The sequence below is a fragment of the Nomascus leucogenys genome, unplaced genomic scaffold, assembly GCF_006542625.1.
Source record: "Nomascus leucogenys isolate Asia unplaced genomic scaffold, Asia_NLE_v1 001494F_34318_qpd_obj, whole genome shotgun sequence".
In the NCBI taxonomy this organism is placed as follows: domain Eukaryota; kingdom Metazoa; phylum Chordata; class Mammalia; order Primates; family Hylobatidae; genus Nomascus; species Nomascus leucogenys.
Window position 1 is genome coordinate 18,066 of NW_022096714.1, and position 7,017 is coordinate 25,082.

At 39.1% G+C, this 7,017-nt stretch overlaps 1 pseudogene across 1 annotated transcript; it reads right to left on the reverse strand.

The window, feature by feature from the left end:
- Positions 1-2,779: 2,779 nt before the first annotated feature.
- LOC115830333 lies at positions 2,780-3,956 on the reverse strand (annotated as a pseudogene). Its single transcript, XR_004029170.1, has one exon. The product of XR_004029170.1 is annotated as a selenide, water dikinase 1 pseudogene (transcript).
- Positions 3,957-7,017: the final 3,061 nt, after the last annotated feature.

Sequence of the window (7,017 nt, forward strand, 5' to 3'; positions counted from 1 at the left end):
TTTTGGAAAGAGTTTATGAAAGACTGACAATAATTCTACTCTCAATGTTTGGTAGAATTCACCAGTGAAGCCATTTGAGCCTGGAATTTTCTTTAGGATAACTTTAAAATTACTACCTTTACTTGAGGTCTATTCTAATGTTGTTTGACTAAGTTTTGGGTAATTTGTGTGTTTTTTTTTTATTTTGATGATGTTATTTAAAATTTTTATTATAGAGGATTTTAAATCCACAAAAGTGGAGATAATAGTATTAGAATCCCCCACGTAGCCATCACTCAGTTTCAACAATTAACAACACATGGCTAATCTTTATCATCAATACTCCCACCCAATGTCCTCCTTTCCTACTGATTTGAATCAATCACAAACATAATGTTATTTCATCTGCAAGTATTTCAGTATGATTTTCTAAGAGATAAAAATTTATGTATTTAAATTGAAAATGCAAATTGTATATATTTATTTTGTACAATATATTTTGAAATATGTATACATTGTGGAATGACTAAATCAAACTAACATATGCATTACATCATGCACATCACTTTTGTGAGGATTTTTTAAGAAATATAACCACAATTATCACACTTAAAAAGAGAACATCGGAAAAATTAACAATAATTCTTTAATATCATCCAACATCCAATAAGCATGCAAATGGTTGCTAAATTCTATCATGAACATCATTCATTTCTTTGAATCATGATCAAAATAAGATCCATATATTATGACTGATATATTTTCTTAAGCCTCTTTTAGTCTATGGGTTCTGCTTTTAATTTTATTTTCTCTGAAAATACATCTGTCAAAAGAACTGGTTTGTCTTTTTTTTATTTTATTTTTTATTTTTTATTTTTTGGATATCACTCCATCACCCAGGCTGGAGTGCAGTGGCACAATCATCGTTCATTGCAGCCTTGAACTTCTGGGCTCAAGCAATCCTCCCTCCTCAGGGTACATGTGCACAGCGTGCAGGTTTGTTACATATGTACACGTGCCATTAATGTCTATGTGGAAAGCGTTTATGCTATGCACTTTATAGGATTGTTGGGTTTTTTTTTTTTAATCTTACTCAGAGGTTTCCAACACACTTTATTTTGCAGACCACTGGTTTGTAGCTTTTGAGGACCAACATCTGTATCAATTCCTATAAAATGTCCAATCAATTTCAGTTCCGTAGCAGGCTCTTCCATACTGCACACCATGCTTATGGCTGGAGGTCCATGCATGAAGGCTGGAGGTGCATGCATGAAGGCTGCCCTGCCCGCTGGTTCCTGGAGGAGGGCGCGTCTGAGTTCAAGCCTCTTCCAGGAGCTTGATCTTCCCAGGGGTCATTTCCTTTGGCAAGAAGTCAGTTTACATGTGTGGCTTTGGTGCCTGTGAGCACCAGAGCAGGAAGCACCAGAAAAGTGCTTTTTCTCTCATGAAGATGGGCACTTGAGGATCCAGTGCCCTTGTGCTTAATGACAGGAATCCCTCCTCATTGCTTAGTAGGTTAAAATATAAGGAAGCCTCCACTTTACGAAACACAGAGAACACCTTTTTAGATTGCCTATTTATTCTAGAACTACAAAATTTAATTCAAGAAAATATAGGTCCCATGAAAGACTTAAAAGTTTTATAAAACTAAAATCTAGTTTTCCCGATAAATTGCACTTTAGGCAAAACCCTCCCAACGCTTCTAAATAATACTAAAATGGGCATCTGATTATACAAGAGCAATTTAAAAAATTAAATATTTATTTGAATAACAAGTTTAAGTTCGAGCTGCAATGTTGGCAATGCAGGTTTTTAACACAGATCACAAAAAGCGTGCACAAAAAAGTACTGGCGCAAAGGACAAAATAATGCTAAGAATTAGGCTAAATAGCTGCTGATTTTAACAAAAGGCCTGAAATCACTATACAAAATATAAAATGTATTAAACACTACCATCCACAGAACAGTCTTTATTATTGATTATATTTAAAAATTATTTGCGTAATTATATATTGAATTGTAAATGAGTATTATACATGAACCTCCATTCGGAAGGCAATTCCTTGTAGCACTATAGAACATCTAATTACATTGCAAAAAGTATCCTTTTTTGCTATCGATAAAACAGTTAATGGTATTACTGTAAATATCAGGAAGGCTACAAAAAAAGAAATAAGATTTCTTTTTTGTCTTCAGAGTGTTTTCCATGCAGTGAAGCACTTGCTGTGTTAAACTGAATGCACTACTGGAGAATGTTCTGGGTCCGAGATGCTCTTGAGAGACAGACTAGGCTTTTCAAATCAAACACTCAAAGGAATCATGCAACCCTCTTAGGACTGGGATACCGTCATGTGCCACTTACCAATTCTGTCTTTCCAGAAAACTATTCAAGACGCTTAAAAAAAACATCGGACTTCTATGATAAATATACATAAAATGAAGACACCAACTGCTATTTGACACGACTACTGGTAATGTCTGTGCTATGTGAGACCACCTTTAAAAAGAACATATGCGGCAAGAGCTAAGTGTCTAAAGATTCAAAATGAATCAACAGTATTGGATAACAATCTAATTCTCAACTCAGAAGCTGCCTCAAGATTAGGTGCATCTTCAGTTAATGTAACAGGAAAAGAAGGCAATGGATTTTATTTTATTAATTGTATCCACTTACAAACCGACCTAAGGTCACCCCGATGTGTAGACACAATGAGATTTTTGTTGTTTATAGTCTTTAATTGAAGTGGTAAGGGAAATAGATCTATTTAAAAACAAAACCAAACAGCTATTTCTGTCTAGATTAGGAGGTGGCCCCGGGTGTGGGATTCACGTTTTGAGTAGCCACTTGTGGTGCGACCTCGATGATCCGGGGTTTGTCTATGATTCTCGCTGTGCGATTGCCCTTCTCTACAATCCCAATAATCCATGCTTGGTGGCCTTCACCATATTTGGGGGACTTTATCTCTGCACAGAACCGAGCTGCTTGCTCACGTGGTAAACAGATCAGAAGGCCGCCTGAAGTCTCCGGGCAGGTCCCGTGCATGAGGCCGAACATGTTTCCGCAGGCCTTGCTCACCGCAGCCATCTTGGCCAGCACCAGGAGGTTGTGAATTACAAACGACACCTCGTTCCTCTGCTGCTTGGCCAGGTTCTGCGCATGGCCCAAAATCCCGAAGCCCGTGATGTCAGTGGCGGCGTGGGCATTGAACGTGTGCATGAGTCCTGCAGCTGTCCTGTTGAGCCTTGCCATGTTCATCATCGCCTCCTGGTAGGCCAGCTCTACATCTTCTTGGGTGACACTAGTTTAATCTTATTCCATTTCTCAGGAATATCCAGCCACTGGTGCACAGCCACTGCCACCTGTGTCCCCAGGGGTTTTGTCAACACCAGCACGTCCCCTGGCACTGCATTGTCTGGCATGATAAATTCACTGGGCTGGCAGACAGTGGTAGCGACTCCTCCCAGGACAATCCAGGGGTTTAGTACTGTTTGGCCGCCCGTTACAGACGTTCCTGCTCTCTCAGCTGCGTCTTTGAAACCTTGGATAATCAGAGGCATCACTTTATCCCTTTCCCTGTCGGTCATTTTATTACTGACTCCAAGGAGCATCAGCATATTGTCACATTCCGTGACCCCCATTGCATAGAGGTCACTGAGGACATTGGCACATGCTATCCTGCCCATCGTGTAAGGGTCGTCTACGATCGGGTAAATGTAATCTGTGGTTTGAACCAAGGAAAGCCCACTGTGCCTCAAAGGAATGACGCAAGTATCCATCCCAATGCCCAGCCTTGGCGTAACGGCTCCAGAAACTGCTCATCTTCTTGGAAGTGGTTCTCATGTAAAGATTCCAGCAATTTTTGCAGGACATCTTGGGGCACTCTGCAGCCTGTGCCCTTCAGTTCAGTGAATCTGGTTAGCCGGAAGCTTTTGTCCAATTCGTAACTTTCCGGGTTAAAGGACTCCCGCTTAGACATGGTTCTTGGGCCCCGCTCTCCTCACAGCTCAGCCCCTCCCCTCCCTCTGCGGGTTGGCTGAGTTCTTTACGGATCCACCTGCTCGCTTTGCGCCCTCCGCGTCCTCCGGATTGTTGGGTTTAACCCTCTCAATGACTCTGTGAGGTAGGTTCTATCATTAGGCTCTTTTACAGATGAGTGAGTTTATGCTCAGAAAACTTACGAAGTATTCTTGAAAATAAAACTCAACTTGAATATGATTGCGAATATGCTTCCACCTCTAAGTATAAATGTATAGAAAATACAGAAAAACAGGCATGTCAAACTGCATTATGATGGGATCAGCAAAACCTAGATTCTGTGAAACTCTAAAGAACAGACAAATCACAGCCTGGGCAACATACCGAGACTCTTTCTCTACAAAACAACAACAACAAAATTAAAAATTAGCTGGGTGTAATCGTACGTGCCTGTGGTCTAAGGTAATTTGTGTTTTTATAGTCATCCAGTTTGTTGACACCCAGATGCTTATAAAATTCTCTTACAATCTTTTTCTTAAATATCTGTAAGGTCCATAGTAATATTCTCTACCTTGTTTCCCCTCATTTTAGTAATTTGAGACTTTATTTCTTGATCAGTCTAGCAAAAGATTCTTAATTTTGTAGAAGGTTTAAAATTTTTTTTTGAATTTGCTTACGTTCCTTATTTTTTCTATTCTATTCTTGATTATTCTCACTAGAATATTTGTTATCCTGCTTACCTTAGTTTAGCTTGTACTTTTTCCAGCATAGTAAGGTGGAAGGTGAGGCTATTTATGTAAAATTTTTTCTTTTTAAGTATAGTTATTTACTACTCTAAATTTCCCTCTTTGCAATTCTTTAGTTGCATTTCATACATTTTGATGTATTTTATCTCCATTTTCATTCATATTATTTTTAAATTTCCCTAGTGATTTCTTTAACTCTTTTGGGTTTTTAGAAACTTTTTTAACTTCCACGTACTCTATTTCTCAAATTCTAATTTTCTTGCATTGAGCTCAGATAATTTATTTGTATAACTTCACTCATTTTAAATAAACTGAAAGTAGTTCTGTGGCATGGCATATGCTCTATTCTGGAGAATGCTTCATACGCCCTTGAAAAGAATATTCTGCTGTTGTTGGGTCAAACGTTCTGTAGATGTCTGTTAATGCCAGTTGGTTTTATAGTATTATTTTGGTTGTCTAGTTCATGGTCATTTTGGCTAGATTGTTCTCTTCCTCTATGAAAATGAGTAGAACAATCATTATTATTTAATTGCTATTTGGCTCGCAATTTTGTCAGGTTCTGTTTTATTATTTTGAGGCTCTGCTAGGGCATGCTTCAGTTATCTAGGCCAGTGAAACAAAGTACCACAAATTGTATGGCTTTAAACAGCAAAAATTAATTTTCTCACAATTCTGGAGGCTGGAGGCTGAATCACTAATAAATTTCCACCTGATTGCTTCATTATTTTTGACCTTGCTCTGGGCTCCATATTCTTATGATTCTGTCCACATTCTTTTGCAGGAGATATTTTGAGGCCAGGCTTTGAGGTTTGTTCTATCCCCCCAGTGAGATCTTCTTCTCTTTCCCTTATTATCTTAGACTAGCCACTCCATGGATTAGCCTGCAGCTCTCATGAAACCACCAGGCTCCTTGAAATTGCTTATCCCCGCGATTTCCATTTATTTTTGAGAGCAACCTTGGATTTGAATGTCCTGCCCTCTGTCTCTCCTCTTGGGAGAAATCTCTGAGCCACTGCTCCAGACGTGGGGCAGAGACACTCTCAGCTTCTGCTGGACTGACTTCTTGTTTCATGAGTAAACCATGGGTCTGAGGTGAGAGCTTGATTGTCTTGGTTTGCTCCTGGTGGCATAGAACATTCACCTTATATGCCATCTGGTGCACAAGTGACAGGAACTGCAGCATTTTGACCTTCTATTCTGGAGTTGAGCCTCCTATATCTCCTACATAGGTGGAACTTGAAAGCCAACATGGCCTGTTGGCCAAACTCAACTGCAATTTACCCTCTGCCTATGAAGCTTGTGAGGATGAGAAAGGATGGTGGCCTGACCCTCCTGATTAGAAGCATACCCTGCTGGAATCTGCAAGTAGAGATAATCTAGTTTTCCTGGCCATACTCACCCAGATTGGAGAGAAGGGGAAGAAAGCAGGCTGTGGCCCCAAGCTGCACAAACATTAATTCTCACTGAGATGTTCTTGGTTAGATGTTTCCTCGTCGGTTTACAAGCTTAAGGCACTTCCAGAAACTTTAATACTTTTAATACACTGTCCACCCATTGTGCTTGTTTCGGCTGTGGAGTGAGTATTCAGTGCTACACTTGCCTCAATTCTGAAAGTGGGTCTTTGGATCCAATTGAAAAGTTGTTAAAAAAAAATTAAATATTCCTAACCATTATCTTATTCAATGCATAAAATGTTTTTGTAAGTAGCAAAAGGAGAATATTTTCCCACTAATAAATAAAATTATCTAATTTTGCTGCAGTTTTGGTTAGTTTCAGACAAGGACCTTTGAGAATACAAAGTATATTCTCATTGATTTTGCTGCTGAGGTGTGGGTGATGATTTTTCTCTTTTTTTTCCTCATATTTCCTCATATTTACTGTTACCTCGGTAATGTCTTTTAAAGAATAATAGTTAACATTAAGAAAATATATATCTATGTTTCACACTATACAGAATTTTCATCTATTTCTCATAATATGCATGCTTAGCAATAGTTACACATAACTTCAGGTTGCAGCCTCAGAAGTCACTGCAACCTGTCTGCAAGGGTGCTCAGGTGGTGAGAAGCCAGCCAAGAGGGACTTGAGAGAAGCAGCCAGTGAAGAGGTGTTCTATGCTACTGGATCCCAGACAGAGGAGCACATGAAGACCAGGAGGGAAGCTGACTCTCCCACGTGTCCCTCTACTGCCATTTATTGTCTAAGCTTAACATCATGCCATTTGAAAATAAATATTTATGATGATTGGCTCCATTATGATAAAGTAGCAACGTAGGTTGGATTTGAAACTCAGAGACAATAAATTATTAACAGGCC